The sequence below is a fragment of the Micropterus dolomieu genome, linkage group LG01 (assembly GCF_021292245.1).
Source record: "Micropterus dolomieu isolate WLL.071019.BEF.003 ecotype Adirondacks linkage group LG01, ASM2129224v1, whole genome shotgun sequence".
Classification (NCBI taxonomy): domain Eukaryota; kingdom Metazoa; phylum Chordata; class Actinopteri; order Centrarchiformes; family Centrarchidae; genus Micropterus; species Micropterus dolomieu.
Genome location: NC_060150.1, coordinates 32015530 through 32038625, shown reverse-complemented (window position 1 = coordinate 32038625; position 23096 = coordinate 32015530).

Here is a 23096-nt window from a genome sequence, read left to right as displayed (position 1 = left end):
AGACTGGGGTGCTGCTGACTCATCTGTTGTTAGTCTGCTAAAAGGGGCAGGGACAATGATTTAATATGAATATCTTGCTAAACGTTTCCCTGCACTGATTAAATGTTGATGAAATGTAGGCTAACAATAGTCTGTAGCTAGCGAGCTTATTTCACTGTGGACATTAACACCACTCACAAACTAAAGGCTATCCACCTTCTTGTCTTCCCTCTCTCTCTTGTCTCTCTTTCCTTTTTTGAAAACCAGATTTTGGTTTACTAGGCAACACTGTGATCACTGTATTTCTGGCATCTACTGACTGCAACTAAACACCATAACTGCAACAGTGGCTAAAGCAGGACCAAACCATTTCATGCAGATACAGGGGGGTGGTCGGTCAATATGGATGTTTACTTTTTTTATGTTTACTTTTAATGCCAAAAACAAGTAAAAACAAAGAGATCATTCATTTTATTATTACACTTGAAATATATTTATACTCAATGATGATGGTTTATATAAATATAATTTCATATTAGTTTTTACCTATTTTTTGCCCCCCCCCAAAAAAACTTTTCCCCCTTATATGGCGCCCCTGGCAACACAACATGCTAGCTAGTGAACTTTGTACAAAGCTTCAGCTCCACCACTCACAAATGTTCATACTGATTTACTATGACAGTGGATTCAGAAATAGTATACTTTAGTGTGCGCCCTAGACAGACTTTGCAAAAAATGTTGCACAAACTAAGGAGGACTGTTAATGTTGGGAGACAATGTTGAGACCGCATATTTCAGTAATTTTTCAGGTTTCTGTTTTTAGGGGCAAGTCTATTTAAAGTATTCTAACTTGTTAATAGTCAATAAAACATGCATCTTGGGTAGATTTAGCTTCATGTAGGATTAATTCCGTTGCTTTAGCGTTGAAGAGCTGATGCTGCCTAAGAAATGAAGAAGGTAAAATTGAGGAAGGAGGATTGACTGAAGAACCCACAACGCCCCACGATATCACTGATGGAGAATAAGCTTTAATGATCGTTATTGAACCTATCATAAATAAGTAATATACAGTACTGGGTTTTTTTTGAAAGTCTAACTGGATGAGTTTTAGGCAGGTGTGGAGAAAGAATACTTTCAAAAATAGACATGTTGATAGATTATATAAAAGATTATATAAATTATATAAAAGCCTAAATCAAATTAATAGAGTGACCACCCTTTGCCTTCAGTACTGCATCAGTTCTTCTAGGTAAACTTGCACATAGTTTTTCAAGGAACTATAGATAGGTTGACCCAGCCATCTTGGAGAACTACTCACAGTTCTTATGTGGATTTAGATAGCCTCAGTTGCTTCTCTGTCTTCATATAATCCCAGACAGACTTGATAATGTTGAGATCAGGGCTCTGTGGGGGCCATATCATCACTTCCAGGACTCCTTGTTCTTTACGCTGAAGATAGTGACTTTCATTGTATGTTTGGGGTCGTTATCCGCATTGAGCAGACCGTTAATTCTGACCAAATCCCCAACTTTTTTTGCAGAAATGTAGCCCCAAACTTGCAAGGAACCTCCTACAATGCTTCACTGTTGCCTGCAGACACTCATTCCTATACCGCTCTACAGCCCTTTTTTTACTCATCAGTCCAGAGCACCTGCTGCCATTTCTCTGAACCCCAGTTCCTGTGTTTTCTGTTTTCTGCCAGTAAGCACGTATGTCTTTCATCTGCTGCAGTAAGTTTCCTTGGCTGACCACTGCGTCTACGATTCTCAACGTTGCCCATTTCTTTGTGCTTCTTCAAAAAAGATTGCACAGCTTATTATGACCCATATTCTGTTCTATCTATAACTTTAATTAAGACTGGGGCTCTGCAGCTCAGTAGGTGCTCTGTAGACACCACTGTGACATACACAGACACACACAATCATGCCATTGCCCAGAATTCACACACACAATTTTGTAAAGAAGGATGCATATGTACACACCAGACACACACACACACTCGGCACAGGGTGACTGAGTCATTCATTGACAAAGGTTAACAGGTCTACACAGATTCACCAGGAAGCGTAATCACCATAATTATTCCACCACAGGTGCCTATTGGCCGCTGAGGGCAATCACATGACATCTCCTCACAGTCTTTGACATTTGATTGGTTAATATGGTTCATTATGTGACACAAAGATAACAGATCAGTTATTACGGTGTGGGGAAAAAGAAAATGTGCGTATTTGTCTGGCGATGGTGGAGGTGGTAGGAACATCATGGTTGAAGAAGAAGAGAGAGCTTTAAAGTCAATGACTAGTAGGAGAATACAAGAAAAGGCATAACACATGGGGTTAGTGAGGGCATTACAGTATATGATGACTGACACACGACCAGCTGGAAATCCACATAGAGTCACACTGTGAAAGAAAATGAGAGTCATAAAAGACTAATGAGATAACTTTAATCATAATGTATACACGCAGTATATGTTGGCTGATTTACAGACATAGAGAAAAAGAGAACAGAAGATTAGATATTTAATGAGGTGTGTGTGATGACTGATTCTCTGTGATTCCTTGTGAAATAGACAGAGAAAGAAGGAACAATTAGGTCTTTAATTAACAAGACTATGAATGGATTCATATTCACTCAAACACTGACACTATGAAAGAAGAGAAAAATATTAATAAGGATAGGGATTAATTGGTGAAGAGAGTATAAGTAGCTGTGCTGTGTCAATGATAATGTTGATTCATTTAAACATTTAATATTTGCATGGCCAATACAAATTACTAAAGTAATTGTGATTGTGACATGATGACATGATGGGAAAAATAAACATTTTAAAAACATATTGTTAGGGGGTGTGAATATGTGTGATTTTACTGAAGTATTTACTTGTTAAATCAGAAGAGAAGGGAGTGGGATAAAGTAAACCTTTCTTCTGCATCCACCATAAAAGTGCTGATTCTTTGAAAGTATGCCTGCTTCCATAGGTCTTGTCTGCCCCCCACAGGCTGGCAAACCAAACATCCATGCAAAGTTAGGAAGTCAGTCCATTGTCTGGCCTCAGTGCCACCATGATGTCATGGCAAATGGGTAGGACAGAGGAGATTATTTATCCATTATTTGCTTATTAAGATGCTGTGGTCATTCTCCCTGGGGCTATTGTGGTAAGTCATTGTATGCTGAGAATTACAGGAAAGCTAAAGGGTTGCATTAAAGAAGACAGATTGCTGCTGGCACTAATAGCAGTAAAGAGTCTGCTCAAATTTCTATTTGGTCACATGGCTATTAACCTTTCAATTGGATTAAAATCAGTGCCCTCAATTTGGAATTCCACTTCACAACAGCTGTGTATTTGATTGCACCCACTGAATTTCCAAGTCAGTGGTACTGATGTTGTCTCTTGAAGACCTTGTACATCCAAGTTGTATCTTTGTATCTTTGTTACCTGAGAAAGTGCAGCATTAATGTTAACTTGACTGTATAACGGAAACATTACATGCAAGCTCAGTTCTAAGTTTCTGAATACTATGAAAAGCCTTTTTTTGTACATCGAACCAGTTATATGCATCACCTAGGTACTGATGTGAAGTGTGTGAATCCCTGTAAAATATACGCGTGTGTGACTTAATAAAATTGAGAGCTTCTGCTATATAATTGATTCTTCAAAGACAGTAACGCATTACAAGGCAGTGACTTATTAAAGTACAGTTCATTTCAATTAGCAAATAAATAACTAAATGCATCTGTAATCTTTAATATTATAACAGATGCATGCGTTGCTTTAAAGCCTTGCAATACCTAACTAGAACTAGAGGCACTGCATGCACTACAGCTTGTACTACAGCAGTTTGTTATATTTACCATGATGCAGTTTAACTTCACAGATGGATGAGGGTTGATAACAGATTATTTTGTGTGTTTGAATATTGTTGTCTTGGGTGGTATAGCTTTTAATCTTTTGTTAAGAACATATATTTCTACATTGTGAAATAAGTCTACTTTCCTTTGATCCTACCAATAATTGTGTCATATACTATCCTTTAACTAATTAAAGCTTCTGTCAGGTAACACTGCTGTCCTACAATGAAACTGAGTCTTTAAATTATCAACTTCTTATTCACTGAGCCAAAAATATCCTAATCTATTAATCTATTCTCTGAACCTGGGAGTGACTTATAATGGCTGGGTTGTTTGGGGGATAAGGATGCATTGAGAGAAAGCCACTTGTTTTGATTTTACCAAAAGGTTAATCGGTTACTCATTCAGTTGCTTTTAGATGCGGGATCAAGAACTATCAATGGCTTTGTAAAAACCTCAACATGTTTTACTGTAAAACTTCAATTAATATCCCTCTATTTGCTTAAATCACTAAACTCACCCTGTCTATATTTGGGATACGCATCTATATGGGACGGGCCTTTAATTCCTTTTCCATGTCAGTGAATTTGAATGAATTATACTTTGGTGCTAGTTGTTTCCGTAAAATGAACTTAACAATTGAATTGATTGAGCTGAATTTATCAACACGATGGATGACGTATAACTCGCAACCACTTGCTCCTCTCCCCCATAACACGTCTCCTGTCCACTCCCCTCTCCTTTGGCCTTTAAATATCTGTACCTATTGCAGTCATTTTCTATATAATGAGGTGCTTTTAAACACATTCTTATGCTAAAACAAACAAACATAACAAAACAAACAAATAAGGCCAGATACACAACTTGAATGAGACAGTGAATTGCCACACAACTATTTCTGCTGCCAAGCTAAATGTCCTTTTGCTAAAAAGTGCCTGCAAATGGATGTCAAAGTTTAATAGATTTATAGTCTGTGCCCTGGCTAAAACCCAGGGGTGTAAAGAAATACTTGGAAAATAACGCTTGCTAATGGGAAGGGAATGCTAAATTATGCAAATCAGTCTCTGAGCCATTAATGGACATAGTATTTTTTAATAAATTGGGGGGGTATCTTTTTTTTCCTCTTCTCTCTTATTAACACCATTTGGCATGGGCCTCAAATCAATAGGAGAGGTGTGTTTCAGTTAATTGCTCCTTTCTGTCCTGTTATTCTGGCCTGTTTGTGCTTAATGGGAGATACATTATTGCAAACTTCTTGGAATGATATTAACATTTAATAGGGGACAATAAAGTACATTGGGGACCCGGTATCTGATGTGACAGAGCAATTAAGACGATGTTTTATGAGTGTCTTTCTGTCTTGAAGTGTGGTCTACGCTGTGGAGATTTGCTAATTTGGAGCAGGGTGCAAATGTCCTGGGTCATCTTGGTCAGTGCGGCTCTTGAGAATCGTACATGAATTGCTGGCAGTGTTCTTTTACTGCTTCATTTTGTTTTATGTTACATATTTTTTTTAACACATCATGACAAGAGAAGAATTTTGTGGCTGATAATTATGTTTCCTGTTGTCTTTCCCCATTCAAAGATTAAGCAGTTGCAGCAGAATGGTTGACTGCTCTTGCCTTGCCGAACACTTTTTTTGTTGTTGTTGAGTAATTTCACTTTGATTCTCTTTGCGCTGTCAACGCACAAATTGTGACTTGAAATTGGCTGGCATGAGTGAACCTGTCTATAATAACATTTTTAGACAAATAATATATGTCCATGCTGTTATCTGAGATTGCAATGGTAATAATTAGATGCAAAGACATTTTGAAAGGAAATATTTTGGAATACCTTCTAACTTCTGTACTAATGCATAATATGCTTATCTTAAATACCAGCTGCCAACATGGTAGAGATAGCATTATTTTGTTATTATTGTTATTGTTATAGAAGGTATATTTGGATGGATGGAACAAACTGTTAATTTATGGCTACACTAAGTTTGATTGTTGATATCCCATTGATTGGACAAAATTATATTCATCCCATTTGCTACATATGGATGTAGCCTTGTGAATGCAACTTTTTACAACCTGTAAAATGACATCTGTAACTATATTGGAAAGTATGTGTGTACTGTGGGATATACTGTATGAGTGTGTGTATTTGGATGCTTGGATGTATGTGTGTATAAACAGATCTTTAGTCAATATGTCTTTTCCTAAGCTGCTTACAGGCAGTGTGTGTGTGTGTGTGTGTGTGTGTGTGTGTGTGTGTGCATACACATTAATGTGTCCACCAAAGGTGTCAATAAGTCTGCTTATGGTTTTGTATTGTGTGTGAGCATTGCATGTGTGTGAGCACTGCATGTGTGCCGCTTACCCACTCCCATCTTCTACCGAGGTGTCATTTGGGTGCTCTTAACACATGGAAACTGTAAGAATATGATGCATTCAGACTTAGCTCTATAATCTAGCCATGGCAGAACAAACCCAATTGGACAGTGGGCGGCTGAACACTGAATCTGTAATCCTCCACCCAACAGACGATCAATTCCTCCACTGGCCCTTGGATGACTCCACAGACTACCCCCACTCACCTCTTGTCTTTGCTGTTGGCTGCTTATGTACATTTCAGATGTGTGAGTGGGCTTGATGAAATTTCCTGTGTATTTCTGGTGCATATTTTTTAAAGATGTGAATGACATTTTAAGATGTCAGGGGGGAGATTCCTTATTTGTATTTCAAAATGTGTCGATTGCATGCATCTTTCTGTCTATTTGTGTTGTTGTTTCTGTATGAATCCTGAATGAAGAAGGGGACAAGATAGCATTGTTAAAAATAGATCTGCTTAATTTGCTTTGCCTTGAGTGTGGCTTTGTGAACTTTGATCTGCGAAATAAAAAGAATCACTAAAATTCAACAAATTTTCGATAGATGACTAGGGATGACCTTTGTTCTGAATGTACTCATGACATCATTTAGGTCCTAGTAAATATTTTGGCAAAAATCAAGTTTGTGAAACGCTATTGGCAGCTGGCAAGTCATTGACCACAATAACTCAAGTCCCTCCTGAACACAGGACTCTCTCATAAAAGGATTTTGATCTCAGGAGAACATCCTAATTAAATGAAGGTCAGATATTCCACCAAGGAGTTGCAAGTAAATTTCAACCTGCCATTTCTGGTCGGACCGTACCTTTAAGAGCTTTTCTGTTCACACAATATAATTTGCGTGACGCAAATCTCCAACAAATCACCTGTTTAATGACTTTGCAGCATGTTCATATTATTGTGTAAAGGTGTTTGGAGTATTGGTAATCTCCAGTCTACACAACCCAAGTAGTCCCTCTATTGTTATTCTCATAATCCTGCCCTCTTTGAAATCTTCATACAAGCTTCTGATAGATGTTGTTGGCAAGAACATCTGGTGGGCTTTCCTGTTCACAAACTGATAGGAAGCCGAAAGGGAAAATAGTTCTTCTGCAAGAACTCACAGCCCCAGCAAGGTATGGAAGGAAGATATACCATTGGGTAGAAGCATTTGAAGGGCAGGCAAAAGTCTTACCAAGGCAGCAGTGAATTACATTGAGCCAAATGTGAATTTTAATCTCAGTTGCATACAATAGCCTAAATCAACACAGAGTTGAACTAATTACTTATAATTCAAACAAGTAACTACCAACAGAAGGGAGAATAAGAAACATCGTTTATAGCAGTGTTTTTCCATCTGGGTCTTCAGGATCCCTGTTACTTTTTACTCATGCCTTCTGTTACGACCCCTCCCCCTTCCTGCTTCCTTCTCCTGTAGGAGGCTGCAGGCAGAGAGGATGATTGGGCTGGGCAATCACCTGTGCAGCTCTACCTTCAGAGCTTATTTAGCCAGGACTGATCAGTCTTTTGTTCTCTCTCCTCCTAGGCTGGCGTCCTACCAGGTTTGTCTTGTGTTTCTTCTTTGGTTAATCCTAAAAACACACACATACACATCTCACTCATCCATTCACTGCCGACACCACTGATAGTCATACTTTGCCACACCACATATTATTGGTGATCATTTGACCGTTCTTTTACTTTTATAATAAATCATACCATTGGCATGCAAACCTGTTGTGTCTCACCTCCTTTTTGTCACGGGCTAAGAGCTGGCTTGTGACATCAGAAATCCAGCAGTACTCTGTCCTGAAGATGAGAACTCACTACCACTAATTGACAGTATACAGAATATAACAGTAGGCTATGTAACATTCAACAACAACACTTCTGGTTGGTGGGGGTCAAGTTTTTTTTTCTTTTCCCCCAAATATATACTGATAAAAAATACACTGAAATTGAAAGTTTTATTGACACACTGAAATCAAATGAAATGGTGGCTACTATAACTAGAACGGGGACATGTTGAGCGTAGCTTTAGTCATCTCTTTAGTCATGCAAAACCTCCCATAGAATAACATTAGCAACTCCTAGCTTAATAGTACATTCATAGGCTAACTCCATAATAATTTGAGAGAGACCCTGATAGTTTATATATTTAAAACTGCATTTTTGTGTTAGTATTATTGCATCTTTCTGAACTGCATCAGCTGTTATTTTCCTGGAGTAGTGATACTGTCACATACAGATGTAAAAAGTCCCAGAGAAGATGCAGAGGCTTTCTTTTCTTGCTCTCTCAAAGATATCTGCTTCTCTATTGATTTCTCCCACCCTGGGCCAAGTAAATGCCTTGGCTGTGAAATTAGTAATGCACGTCGTCACGCATCCCTTACAATCATCAGGAGATTGGGATACAGGGATACGTGCTGGCTGTACCTCCGAGCATAAGACATTTGCATGAACCCTCATGTGAGTTTAATCAAAAGGAAAACTGTAAGATGAACTACTATGGAAAAGCGTATTGTACAATTTGGGAGGATGCCTTCGTAAAAACTGTGACGCTCTAAGCTTTGCAACCTAGACCTTGTTATTAGATGGAGTTTTTGTTTTGGAACTGTTCTGCATGTCTCTACTCTTCTATTCTGTGCCCACAAAGGTTCAATAATATGCAAGTTGTAAGTCCTTTAGTTGCAGTTTCACTGATAAAAAAAAACAACCATTATAAACAACAAAGTGTCGACTTGGCAGGTTCACAAAAATTAGCCTCTCAAAGATGTGATTATGTCTGTGCAATCTTCACTGGTCCTTAAACAAATACTGAATGACTCAACCTCATTAGGTGTGTGGATGTGAGTGAGATTTTCATGATGAGGCTTGATAGCAATGAGAAAATAATTGGTATTTCAGTTATGATCACGCTGGGGTTTACGGTGGGGAGATGGCTTCCAGTCTGATTTACACTTCAAGAAAAGTGCATTGACAGAAGAAAAAACACACACTATGTCTCTGTCTTTGATCTGGCTCATCAACAAGGCTTGGCGAGGGCAATTCCCACAGACAGACAAGACAGACTGAAGTCAAAACTAAATCAAAACATGGGGATATTACATTGTGTATGGAAATTCCACATTTTCGTTTGGGCTGTTATCTTGAATATGTATTTAACAAAAATATAGATATTTTTTGTTTTAATATAAATATTATAATTGTTTACAGTTTGTGTTTCCCCCTGAAAAACATTTAAAACAATCATCGCCATGTGAACAAACTCAAACAGATGCTTTTGTGTTGTTCACAGTGCTTCACTGTTTAATGATTAATTTTCCTTTAGATCAAATTAGGCCAAGCACTAATTGATTGTAATGGAAATGAGGTGACCAGTATTGTCATAAGCTGTTATTGCTGCGTGGCCCCAATCTCACTGTCTTTACGCTGATGGCTAATTGTTGGTCTGATTGCTTGGCCTTCCAGTGATGTGTTTTCCATGCTAATAAGATAATTATTGAACAACGATGTAGCCTTAAATAATTCAATTACTGTAGACACTAATGAACACAAATTCCAATAACAAGCGCTTGATATTTCAATTCTACTTGTGTCTGTACTTGACAGTTAGGGTCTGTGTTCACATGCTCAGTTTGCGGTAGATGTGATTGTATGGCAAATGGTGAGGTTAGAGAAACATGCCCTGTAGTCACACACGCATTCATTAATTTCAGAAAAAAATAACTGCAGCTTTGTGGTACACAAAGAAACAGATGCAGCTTTGTGGTACACATCCACATATATGTATTGGTTTTTCCTTGCTATTCTGGTAACAAGCTTGAAGCCCATCGATTGTCAGTATGAAGCAGAGTGTCTTTGGGTGCATAACTGGCATCAAGACTGATAATTGTTTTACTCCCCTTTCCTGTTGCAAACTGAACTTTCATTTATCATTTAAGGTTCAGTTCAACTTTTTCAAAATTTTCCATATTTCCATTTCAGAGAGTAATTAGTCGAAATTGGAAACAATAATAGTGAACACATTTTCTTTCACAAGTGTCAAGTGTCTCAAATGTTTTTGAGAGAGACTTGAAGACATGTGAGCCAATTCTTTAAATTTCACGGTTTCACAAAGTGCTCACAGATTTAGAAAGACATGGCACAATAAATAGAACCCATTACATGTAATTGTGAGTGGGACCTCATGAAAAAGATTTGTGTCTTTCCATCAGAGGTGGCATAGCGAAGATATAGCACTTTGGGAATGCACTTAACTTCACACAGTCTCAAATTACTGTCAGATTTGTTCATCAAATGCAGGATAGATAGAAACCCAGAACATTAGAAACTATAAAGAATTTTCAATAATAAAGGTTCACTTCCTTTAGTACAGTTCTTCCTTATATCCAATTGTTTGGTGCCATTAGAGCCAAGTGAGATACCGACCTCAGGTTCTGTTTATACAAACTTCACACTCTTGGCGGCATGGCCTGATAAATGATACTGCCACAAATACCTATTTTACTTGCAGGTATTTGTGGCAGTAAGTAAAATCCCTTGTCACGTTCAATGTGTTTATAGAGTCCTTCCACAGAAAACAGTTTCAGAGACTTTGTTTGTTTTTTTTTGTTTTTTTTGTTTTGTTTCTTTGTTGCTGACCACGGGAGGAAACCGGAAGAAGGCAATAAAAAACTTTAGTCTTTGGAGGGTTTACAAACATGGAGTTAATTGATGTTAAGAATGACTTTAGCTCTGTGTGAAACAGGTCCTCAGACATTCACAGGTCACAGGATGGTCCAGCAAAAAAGTTGAGCTGAGTTGGCCTATCAAATAGAGGCAAGCGTACAGTCTGCTTTGTAACAAGAAGGTCATATTTCTATTTCAGTTTACCTCGTGCTCGTCATGACGAACATCATGATAAATTTATGAAGATGTAACATTCTTAAAAAATATTAACTGTTTTTTAAAGCCATTAAGCACACCAATCTGTTACTTGAACTGGACTTTCTGCATCATATTGTCTAACATGCTCCCACCAACACAGCCCCTTGCATTTTTTTAATGCAGGGCTGTTTTCAGTCTGAATGCCTGCTTAGGGTTACATTTCATAGATATTTTTCCCATATGAACAATCTCACCTGCGATGCTTGTGGGGAAGTGAAACATTTTTACTCAAATGTCCAGGATGTGATTAAAATTGCTACGGACTATAAAAGTTTTTATTTTGCACTTCTCATCTGGTAGTACCATGTCTTAGGAGGTCGCATGGTGTGGAGCAAATGGCAGATGCAAATGAAGAAACCTATACTCATTATTTACAGTTGTACTGATAGATATACTGTAACTGATGTACTGTAAATATTTTGTAAACTTGATCTTCATAGAAGCTACACTCTGTAACCTCAACCATCCATCCCATAATAAGGTGGAAGGGGTCAGACCAGAGTTTAATAAGGATAATGATTCAAGCCCTATCAAAAAAGGGACACATCCTCTGATTCTACAAAGAAGAACGCTGCAAAGCTAACAAAAAGGCGGATTGGGCATGTGGGGATGCGATATTAAAGCTCCTGTTAAATTAAATAAATTTAGTTCCAATTTCCTGGCACAGAGGGATTTGGTGTCACAGAAGTTCATTTTATTGGCCTTTTGACATGACTAAATCAAATGCTGAGGAATTCATTTTACTATTATTTGATGGGTAGACAGGATTCACAAGGCTGGGGACTGCTTGCAAAGGCCAGCCAAAGCTTTATCCCTTATTTAATGTCTGCGAGTCGATACTAGACAGAAAGAGAGAAAGAAAGACAGATAAAGAAAAAAGAAAGTTTGAAACTAGAGAGTGAAAAAGAACTTCTGCAGAAAAATAAGCCAAACCAAAGAACAAGACCAATAGCATAGTATATTTATAATGAAAGCATAGGAAAGTGATAGAGAGAGAATCTTCTGCCTTAGATGATGCCCCTACTCGCTGCTGGAAGCCAAATGAACATTCTGATTTTTCTTTTTTTTTTACCATAAAATGGACAATTTTGAAGCTTTACTCTGACACAGGGAGAATTAAGATGGTTTGACTGGGCTTAGGCTGAGTTATCACATCATCCAGCCGGACACTACACACACAGGCTGAGCCAAGCAGAGAGGATAGAGGAAGAGGACTTGAAAGCAGGTGCGGGATTCCTATGCCATAATGCTGAGTTGAAAAAGACTAGCTGTCTGTACTTTAGGCTTTATTGGTCTCCATCATACAAAGCACAGCCAGAGGCAGTGTATCAGAGGTGGGAGGTGGTAAGGGGGTGGTAGCAGTACTTACTGTAAAAAAGTCTGGAGGTTCTCAGTTGGAATCCATGATCCTGTTTAAACTACAGGCACTTTTCACATCCTCCATTCCATCAGCCTCTTCCAAACATCAGCTTGTCATATGCCTGTACAAATGTCTCCTTTGATGTTCTTTCTGCTATTTTAGAAATATACTTTTTTTTTTCTTATAGCATTACTCAAGACCATTAGCTAAGCACAATGTATAGCATTTTAAACCTTTAATGTGTGGGCATGGGTTATTGTTTATTAACTTTAGCTATAGAACTTCATGAAACATTAACTGAGGCTGACAGTTCCATTTCACATCCATTAATTGCTCTATTAGTGGCTCTTTTGGGTCTCACAGCTGAGGCTCCCTGTTTCAGCCAGAGGCCAAACAATAACCTTTATTTCATTTGTTTTTTACTGTTGTTAATGTTGCAAATGGTTTCTCAAAAGACAAGACTGTAAGCATGCATAACACTCTTACACACATGTGCATGCATGCACATACATGAGTAAAATCAACAAACATACATGCAAGCACAATCACATGCTCCAGGGGATGGACAGAGGAGGTCAGTGTGTTTGCAATCGCTTGTTAAACAGCTCTGTAAATCATCATAGTATCTCTTTTTGATTGCCAATTCAAGGTTATTTTAGCGCAGCAACTGATTTGAGCTCTCTATATGAAATGCTACACTGACATTCACACACATATACACCTGCACACCCACACATTGTGGCTTGTGAGGCACAAGCCATAAACAAAATCCATTTAAGTACAAACCTGTCCTTTTTTGCTTTTATCTTCACAGTGCTGGGGCTTGATCCGAGATGAATTTTTTTAAACCTGTAACACCCACATCTCTGCGCTTCATAAATCAGGCCAACTATCATTCTCACAGGCCCAACACACTTTTCCTTGGAAATGAAGACATACTAGAATCAATTAGGTTTGATGGACTTGACGCTGTTGTGGTCTTTCATGTGCGGTGCAGTTTAGATTTTGTTATTGCTGTGAGAGCAAAAAGGAAAGTTTTATTATCACCGGAGTGTTCCATAATGTAATATTTGAGGAGACCCAGTACTCCTATGAAGGCCTGTTTCATTGCAGTCAATGTCTTCAACCACCAACTCTACACACATCAGAAATAGCTCAGTGAAATACATGAGAATAGAGTGCACTTTAAATTCCTATTTGGACCGATTTACCATTTTTCCCTTTCTCTCCCTTTGATACTCTTATGCTTTTTTTTTATGTGCGTGGAAAAAGCACCTTCAGCCAAAAAGAAGTAGATTTGTGTCCTATGGGAGGGTTGCCTTGAAACGCCAAAGTATACTTTTCCCTTATGCCTGTTGATAAACAGTAATGGGAATATCCAATGGACCATGGAAATATACAAGACCATACCTGCATCTAATATTGTCACTGCATTTTTGTTGAAATCTGCAGAGATTAAACTGGTAAATCAAGTGTCATGGACAATCAGAAACATCCCTAAAGGCCTAAAAGTTGTGCCCATGCACTGACATTCCTGGTTCCATTGTGATTTTTTCAAGGAAAATCTACAAGCAGAATTCTGTATTTAAGATTAAAATATATGTAGATATATTTTGCGTGCTATATCACAGAAAAAAAACCCACGATTGTTGTGCTGTTTTGGTTATTCCTCTTTTTTCTGCAAAAACATGTCTGACTTTGAGAATATGAGAAGCTGACTATTAGCATCTCTGCCAATGGCAGTGTTAGCCATTTTCAAATGTTTGAGCCATCCTTCAAATTACAATTCTAGTCACTAGGGATGAAAAGGTATGGAAACTTCATATCACGATTAGAGTGCCCAAAATTATCTCATTATTAGTATTATCACGGTATTGTAAAAATGTGCCGAAAAACATTCAAATGTACTGATACACACACTGAAATGATTTCAACAAGTTCTTTACTGAAAACTACAAATAAAATTGCCATTGTGTTTGCATAAACAGTAAAATAACAGCCAATACCTTTTGTAAACATATGAAAAACATCTAAGTGTGCATTATAAAGATTTTATATTTTATATTATATAGGTAATGCAATGACCCCATGCACAATTACATGAAAACAAATAAGTCAGACAGTGATAGTAACTGCAATAAGCCCAGCAGCTGAGCAGTCAATAGCATTTCTCCTATTCTGACACTTTTACAACTAATTTGATCACTGCTGGATTTAAAATGAACAAGATTTGCTGGTTAATTGACTAAACTGCATAACGTGTTATCATGTTCAGTAGACGAATAGAGTTCTGCAGACACACAACGCACACAGCAGCAGAAAAACGTATAGCTTTTTTTCCAAGAGCAGCTCACACTGAGAGCTTCAGTTTACAAGCTGCTATCAAGTCAGACAGCCAAACCAAAGCTAAAAGTTAACTCACCCTGCATTCACTATAAGGTTATTTATTTCAATCAAGTATCCCTCAAGGCTCCCATAAAAACTACAATACAACCCGCGCGGTATTCCGCCATGTTGTCATAGACCCAAACAAACCCACGTTGCATACTGCGCGTGCGTGCCTGCTTCTGGGAGACTGCCGCTAACTTTGGTTGATGCTGGACAGTATTTGCCATGAGTTTATAATAGCGTGGTAACTGAACCCAGTTATCATGGTAATTAAAATGTGTACGGTAATAATCGTTAATCGTTTCATCCCTACTAGTTGCATGAAACTAAAACTAGTCCACTTTTCAAAAAGTGGATAAATGCAACATGTACAAAAGCAACTTTATAAAAAAAAACCTCTAAGTTAAGGAATTATAAAATTAAGTAAAAAAATATCCATGTCACAGTGAAGCAGAAAATAGACAGTTCTGCTTTGACACTGATACTGTGTTAAGAATCATACATTAACTGATGAAAAACTCAACCATAACATGAACACAGTTAAATGATTTTTTACAGTGTTACCATATTAGCATATTTGCATGTTAGAGATGAAGCCATTTTTTCCACTATTCTTGCCCAGTCTCTCCTAAATTATCTAATGATCTACATGCCAGCTTCAAAGCCATATTCACATAATTCATCCACAAACCAGGAATTATGATCCAAGTGTATGTCTTCCTAATATCATACACTAGGGAAATTATGAATTTTTATTACAACCACAGTCATATATTTGATTAGGTCATAAACATTACTTCTTTGTGCTTCTAGATCTAAAAATGATTAACTTCTGTTGGAGGGACATTATTCATACTATTGAAAACAGTAATAAATATTACAGATATTATCTGTACATAATGTGTTATGAATCTTATTTTTTTCAATTGTTTTCTAAATCTAAATCTAATTCTAATTATATTTGTCAGAGTACACATCATAGAAATATTTCACAGTTATGATTAAGAGTTAGCAGTTAGGATAAAGATCTGAAATGTCCACTTTCTTGCCAAAGAAAAGAAAAGAAAAAGGTCAACTGATAACTTCCACCGTATGTGTTCTCACCCCATACCACATTCAGTCTTTTTCATATTAAACCTAAACACACAATAGAGAGTCTAGAATATAAATTAAAGATTTCTACCAAATCAATCCATAGACTTCCATTCAATCTCTAATTACCTTTGATTCATGATACTTCAATATGCAGGGGTGTTCTATACTTAAAGATGGCCATCCATGTAAATCCTGCCCGTACTTGGCCCAGCGTGCAAGAGATATGTAAGAAAATGGAAGGTGGTGGGGGGAGAGGTGGGGGGTGGAGATAGAGAGAAAGAGAGTGTGTGAGAGAGGAAGAGAAGGAAAAGGAAGAGAAAGACAGGAAACAGCATATGAGAAGGAGAGATCAACAGCAAGTGGGGGAAATTGAGAAAGAAAGAGAGAGAGAGTACCACACCTGACAGATATACTAAGAACTTCCAGCCAAATCTATCATGATGAAACTCTTCTTTGCACCAGGAGGCCTCCACTTCTTTAAGATCTACAGGCTTTGATGGCTATCATTTTAAAGGTCTAAACATCTTACTCGCAAAATGTGCGTAAAAATGGCAATGGGATTTGATGTTGGGGATGAGATATTGGAGAATTTAATAAAATGAACAACCTGGCTGAATTTGTTGGGTGAGATGGGTGTCAGAATTTATCACATTTATGGTAAATGCTCCATTTTAAAGTTTCCAGATTTTCACTAAATGTATTCGTTATTTTTCATTCTTGCTTTTTAAAAATTTTCACAGAAATCCCTCATGTCTTTAAAGGGGCCATGTGTAGTTTTTTAGTGGGCTCTAGCGGTGACGTTTCAGATTTTTCAAGCATGTTGAATGAGAGAGCTTGAATGAGTGAACCTAAGCAGAGATCAACACACCGGAGACAGGATCACACAAAACTCAGGTAAACTCCCACTGCAATTTTATAGTAATATTTTTCGTTACATGATAACGCTACCTAGATGGCATTAAGCCGATATTATACATCAATTTTCAATAACTATTGTGTATAGCCAGAGGCTCAGCAATGTTAGCATAGCTGAATTTATTGGATGAAAACGAAAACGGTTAGTGTGTTAGACTGAATATAATAAATGGATTTACCATTACTTGTTTCAGCATAGCTAAAAACCATCATTTCTTGTAGCTTACCTGTCCAATAGGATTAAAAACAACTCTGTTTCGAAAACAAAGGTCTCCATAAACCAAATGCCTATCCGATGTCAACCTGTATTGTCGCTCGATGTCGATCTGATTCTCGCTTGGCCTGACAGGCTTCATCACATACAAAAAAAAGCAGCTAAAGCCCCCTTTCCATTACCAGTACCAGCTCGACTCACCTCGACTCGCCTCAACTGTACTTGACTTGGGTTGGCTGTGCTCCGTTTTCCATTGCAGATAGTACCCAGAGATAGTACCCCTCAGTGTAGCTGCTTGCCATAGCGACACCACACACAAACTGCCGCAGCGTAATGTTCAATGCGACACACACACCAGCGACTCACACACAGCTGTCTCTTGATTTAAGTTAAAACGTTTCAACATTCCTCAGAATGTAAAGACAGATAAGCATAAGTATGTACCTTACAGCTGTTTTCTTCTGCTGTTGTTGCTGCAGCGGTCTCTGTGACAGTAGGACCAGAGGGCTCTGTGAGCGGGCAGCTGGCTTTCTGTTGCTGGCCTCTGTCAGGCACGCTAAATGATGACACAGTTAATAGTGACGATTCTCTCTGACCAATCAGTAGTCTGCCATGTTTTCACGTCACATTTTAGTATCGCCTCAGCTCGCTTGTAACCTCGATGGAGGTGATGCGAAAAAAAGTACCTGGAAGCAGGTACAGGTACAACAATGGAAAACCAAACAAAGACGAGCAGAGTCGAGCTGGTACTATGCAGTGGTAAAGGGGCTTAACTGGCAATCATCCACCCAACCCACCACCACCAGAGTACAACTTTATGGCTATTTATAATGCATAACCGTCTTTGTCATGTGTTGTGTTGTAGGGCCAACAATGACTCTTGTCTTGTCTATGTGCAAATAAAATCATGATAGAACAAAGGGACAGAGCTAACTGATTAAAACAAGGTATTTAGTATAACATAACATGATATGCTGCACCTGCGAAGAAAAATTATCTCTGATTAGTCATTCAGTGATTTGTAATCACGCCTCATGCATAAGCATATCATGTTCTATTATTCTGAACATTAGGAGAATTGAAGGCCAGGATTTCCAGAAAATCTGATGTAATTCTCTATAATTGTATTAATGGACTGAATGGAAAATGAATTGGAGGGACACACATGACACTGCAAAATACAAATCACTATTGCCCCACATAATTTTTAAGACCAGAAAGTCCATTATCCACAATTTCCCGTGAACATACACACATTTTGATCATTATATGTAGCATATATGTTTTTTTTAAACATTTTTAAACACCCAGAAAACACTGAGTTGTCTTTCAAATGCAACATGACATAAATTGACAAACTAATAATATTTAGCTATTAGCTAATAAACTAATAGAGAAGCTTACAAAAGACACTGGTGAAATATATTTATATAAACTTGTGAGTGGTAAAAAGTTAAGCTGAAGAATTAGGCAGTAGGTATTTAACATTAATGAATGAAAATGTGGGAACACTTTTTTGGGTCCATTCCCATTAACTTATTTTTTTAATGATATCATGTAATTTTCACATTTTTCCCTCATTATGTCCCCACTTGAATATTCTTCAAACAGGATCAGGTTCAACATGTCATATGAACCTTGAGCAAGAAATTGTTCTGCACCTGACTTTGAACTCTGACTCTTATGGAGAAGTTGATGAGTGTGTGGGAACAGAGATGTCCCAAAAGCATGAATAAAGTAGCATACGATATATGCACGTCATGATCGTTTCTGCAATTATGTGTATAGGGGTGCATGTACAATATGTGAATCTGTATGAGAGAGAGCAAAGGTGAGATTGTGTGTGACTTCATTCAAACCTGGAAATTGTGTTATTTGTTGGGTTATTTTGGTTATATCATCATCCATATTAGCTTCTCAGGTTCATACATACACTTACATACACTCACACAATGTACAAACACACACACACACACACACACACACACACACACACACACACACAAATATCTGTTAGGATCCTGCTGATGCCAAATGCCATTATTCTAATTCAAGATTCAAGCCGTTTTGGACCATAAGACGAATATTGGCTAGCCATACCCTTCAAGCCAGTGACACACACACAAACACACACTTGCACATGCATGTACACCCCATCTCGTCACCTTGCCCCCAAAACACCCTGAAACAAAATTTATTCATTCATTTATTCATTCATCCAATCATTTTGGCCTCTTCACTTTTTGAGAGGAGGTGAATAGGCCCATTGTGCTGCAACCTGTGTACCTCCACCCCTCAAGCACTCTGGCCAATTTTTGCTCCCATGCTGTCCCCTTAAGAGGAAAGAGCTGAAATGAAAAGCCTTGTCCTTCTTTCTCCCTCTGCTTTCCTCCACCCCCACTCCACCCCGCCATCATCCTCCCATCCTCTTCTCCTCTCCAAAAACAACCCATAATGGGGGACTGGAGGCTGTCTATCTATTTTTCTGCCAAAAGAGGGGGAGAGAGAAAGACAGAGTAAGTGAGAGAGAAAGGGAGAGAGAGAGACCAACAGTGAGCTCATCATCCTTGATTAGGCCTGTCACCACCAGGTAGGAGGCAGCAATTAGCCTTGGCCAGGCCTGTTCCACTGAGACACACACATGCCCACACGTACATAATTACATAGACACAACAGACACTCATGCAGACACACACCCATACACTAGGGATATCGACTGAATGAGTGTGGCATCTGTTAGAGAGTGATTTGGCTGCTGAAGTGAAAGAAAGGATGGATGAATGTGTGGCAAGGAGGAGAGGAGCAGTGGCACACTGGCATGGAGGGATGGAGAACAGCAAAAGAGTCATGTTGAAGGACAGGAAGGGAAAAAGAGGGAGGGAGCAAAAGTTTTTAAAAAGGTAGGAGACTGTTGAGAGGACAGGTCTGTGAGGACAATGAGCGGAAGGGAGGAAGGAAAAAAAACAGTAAGGGATCTAACGGTCCATGGATGTTAAAGAAGGAGGAAGGAGTAATGGAAGAAGTGAGGAAAGGAAAGGAGAGGAGGAGTCAAGAAACGAAAGGGGGATTAAAAACAAGAATGTGGCTGCATGGACTGATAGTTTGAGTTGGGACAAAAGAGGAAACGATGGAGTAAGGCAAAAGGAAAATGAGGCATGGGGAATTGGGGAAAGAGGGGGAGTGGGGCACTAGCGCTAGTGAAAGAAGAAAGGAGGGACGGCAGGAGAGGAGGGGAGGACAGATGGAGTGAAGGAAGGGATAGGAAAGCAGGCAAGGAGCAAAAGGCAGGGGGAGAGAGGGGAAGGAAGAGTGGGGTGCTGAAATGGACGGGGGAGAGGAGATTGGCTGTTTGGTTTTGATAGCATGTGCCAAATCGATTGTGGCTGACTAATCCAGTTAGTTATGGCAGAGGCATGCAGAAGAGGCGCTTATGGGGGTGTTAGGTTATAGTGTAGGGGTGTGTGTGTGTGTGTGTGTGTGTGTGCTTGTGTGAGTGTGTTTGGCTGTCTGCAATTGTGTGCTATTCTGGTGTTGTTTCCTGCCCTGTGTGTCTGCATGTATGTTTGTGCATGTCCAAAGCTGACATGAGGCAAAGCTACAGTACTGCCATGCTGTGAGACTTCACTCTTGGAAAAAAAAACAACACAAAACAACAAGCACACACTAGTCAATAATCACTCATAAATGCACCGGGTAAGTACTCAAATGTTAAGCTAAATTAAATTGCTTTTACTTGAAATTAAAGGATGATTATGGCAACAGCAAGGGAGACTAACTTTAATATGCTGTCTAGATTCCTTTGGCTAAATATTGTATTAATTAGATTCTTTTCAGTAGACATTCTGAAGCATGCACAGATGAGGACAGATGGAGTCTGCTGGCAAATGTAAGCAGTTACAAAGGGTTTTCTTCAGCTGAAAGTGGAGCTGTTCATATGTCCAGTTTCTCTCCTAGCTACTTCCACAGTCTACAGCCAAGAAATATGGTACAGAATTAAAAAAAAATCCCATGTCATATTCCATTTAAAGACATTGTGAAAAATTATTGCTATGGCCAGAGTCATAACAGCAGCAGTGCTATAGGGTGCTTAGCATGCCCCAGCCCCTTAGCCTGCTCTTTACAATGAGCCACTTATGTAGAAAAGGAATGCTGGCATGTTAAATCACTTCATCTATAATTGCCTGCATTTACTTCTCCTTAGAGGCCCAAACATAAGAAATCCTCCCAGGCCCAATAAATGCCGCCGCTGACCGTATTTCTGATTAGGGGCTGTGGGTTTGACGTTCATTTTTCACAAACAATATTTCCATTTTTCTTCACAGGCAGACAGTTGGCATTAGATTAGGACAGGCCTAACAGAAGCAGGGCCGCTAGCAAATTGTGCGGCTTGAAGGGCAAATGCCCCTCTGAATTTATCAACTTATGGCTCCAGTGAGCTGCGAGGGATGGTGATGACCTTAAGATACCCTCCTAAGGATGCCTTTTACCGTCACTCAATGCTACACACATTGGGTCTTTACAGGGCCATAGGCTACCAGTCTGAATGAGAATAGTGCTCTTTTTGAAGTTGAATTTTTAATAAATCTGTGAGTAAATTGACTATACATAGCTGTGGTTGTTTTATGTTTTTTTACTCATGACTGGACCACTAAACTACATAGCAGTATGCACCATTCTTCTACAATATAAAAGCAGTGTTATAAGTCATTTTCCTTTTTAGGATGACTTATAAGATCAGATGAAGTTTGGATACAGAGAGAATGACAGAGCCTAGTGTGTGTATACACAACATACAGACAGTCATGTGTAAGATAAAGTGTGTAAAGCAGAAGTGTGTTCTCCCTAAACTCCGTCACTCACCTTCTGTGACAACTCTGTACAAAGAACTGCTGTTTCATCAGGTTCCTAACTCAACTGGAAGGACATGTACAATGGAAACACACATTTCAAAGCCGTTCCAAAAAAGACTGTACTCTACTGCGGTCTGTAAGGACTTATTGTGTGGTTGAATGAAATGCATTTGAATGAATACATTGTGCCTTGAAAACATCCAGTAAATTATACATCTGACATGTGGCCTTGAAACTGGACAGACACAAACAGGGGCGCACACACACACACACACACACACACACACACACACACACACACACACACACACACACACACACACACACTCAAACACTCAGACAGAGCATCATTAAAGTAAGCAGGGAAAAATGTTTCCTGTAATTCTGTGTAGCTTTAGTACAGGTTGAGGTACATGCACCTGATTGCTGAACATAATGGAACTGGCACATTCTGCTTCATACTCGCATAGCAAGGGAAATCTTCAGCACTGTCTGATTATGTATCCTATTTACCTCATTGTGGTCATTGGTGGCCAGTTATCTGACACCAACAAATACGTTCCCCTTCGAGGGAACTCGAACTGCGTCGGTTACAACACTATGGGAACGCCTCTAGGCGAAGCAGGTCTGAACGTGAATGAAATCACTCCAATCCTATTGGCTTGTTGCGGTAAGGTGTGACGGAATAACCGGAGGAGTATAAAGCACACCTGTACACACTCATCATTAGCTTTTTTCTATTCAGCAGGCGCTCTGTATGTTGTTTGAAGAAAGCTCTAGTCCTACAAGCAGTATGTCTTACCTGAAGAAGAAGTCTACCAGCATGTCCGGCAACCAGATGTACAGAAGGTGTGTTTTTTCTTGCCCTCGGTACATCACGGATGGAGATTCTCATGAGATTTGTGTCTCATGTTTGGGGATGGAGCACGCCCAGGCAGCTCTTGAGGGGGGCTGCCTGCGGCCATTGCGAAGCCCTTTCCATGCGGGTACTTAGGTTTCTTAAGCACCATGTGCCACCTCCAGGCCGGTCTCTGCCATTCTTTCCCGATTTACATGATGAACTGAGTAAATCATGGGGCAGACCCTTCTCTACACGGCTTTCCACACCCCGATCACTGAACTACAGTAATGTGATGGGGGTTAGGGACCGTGGTT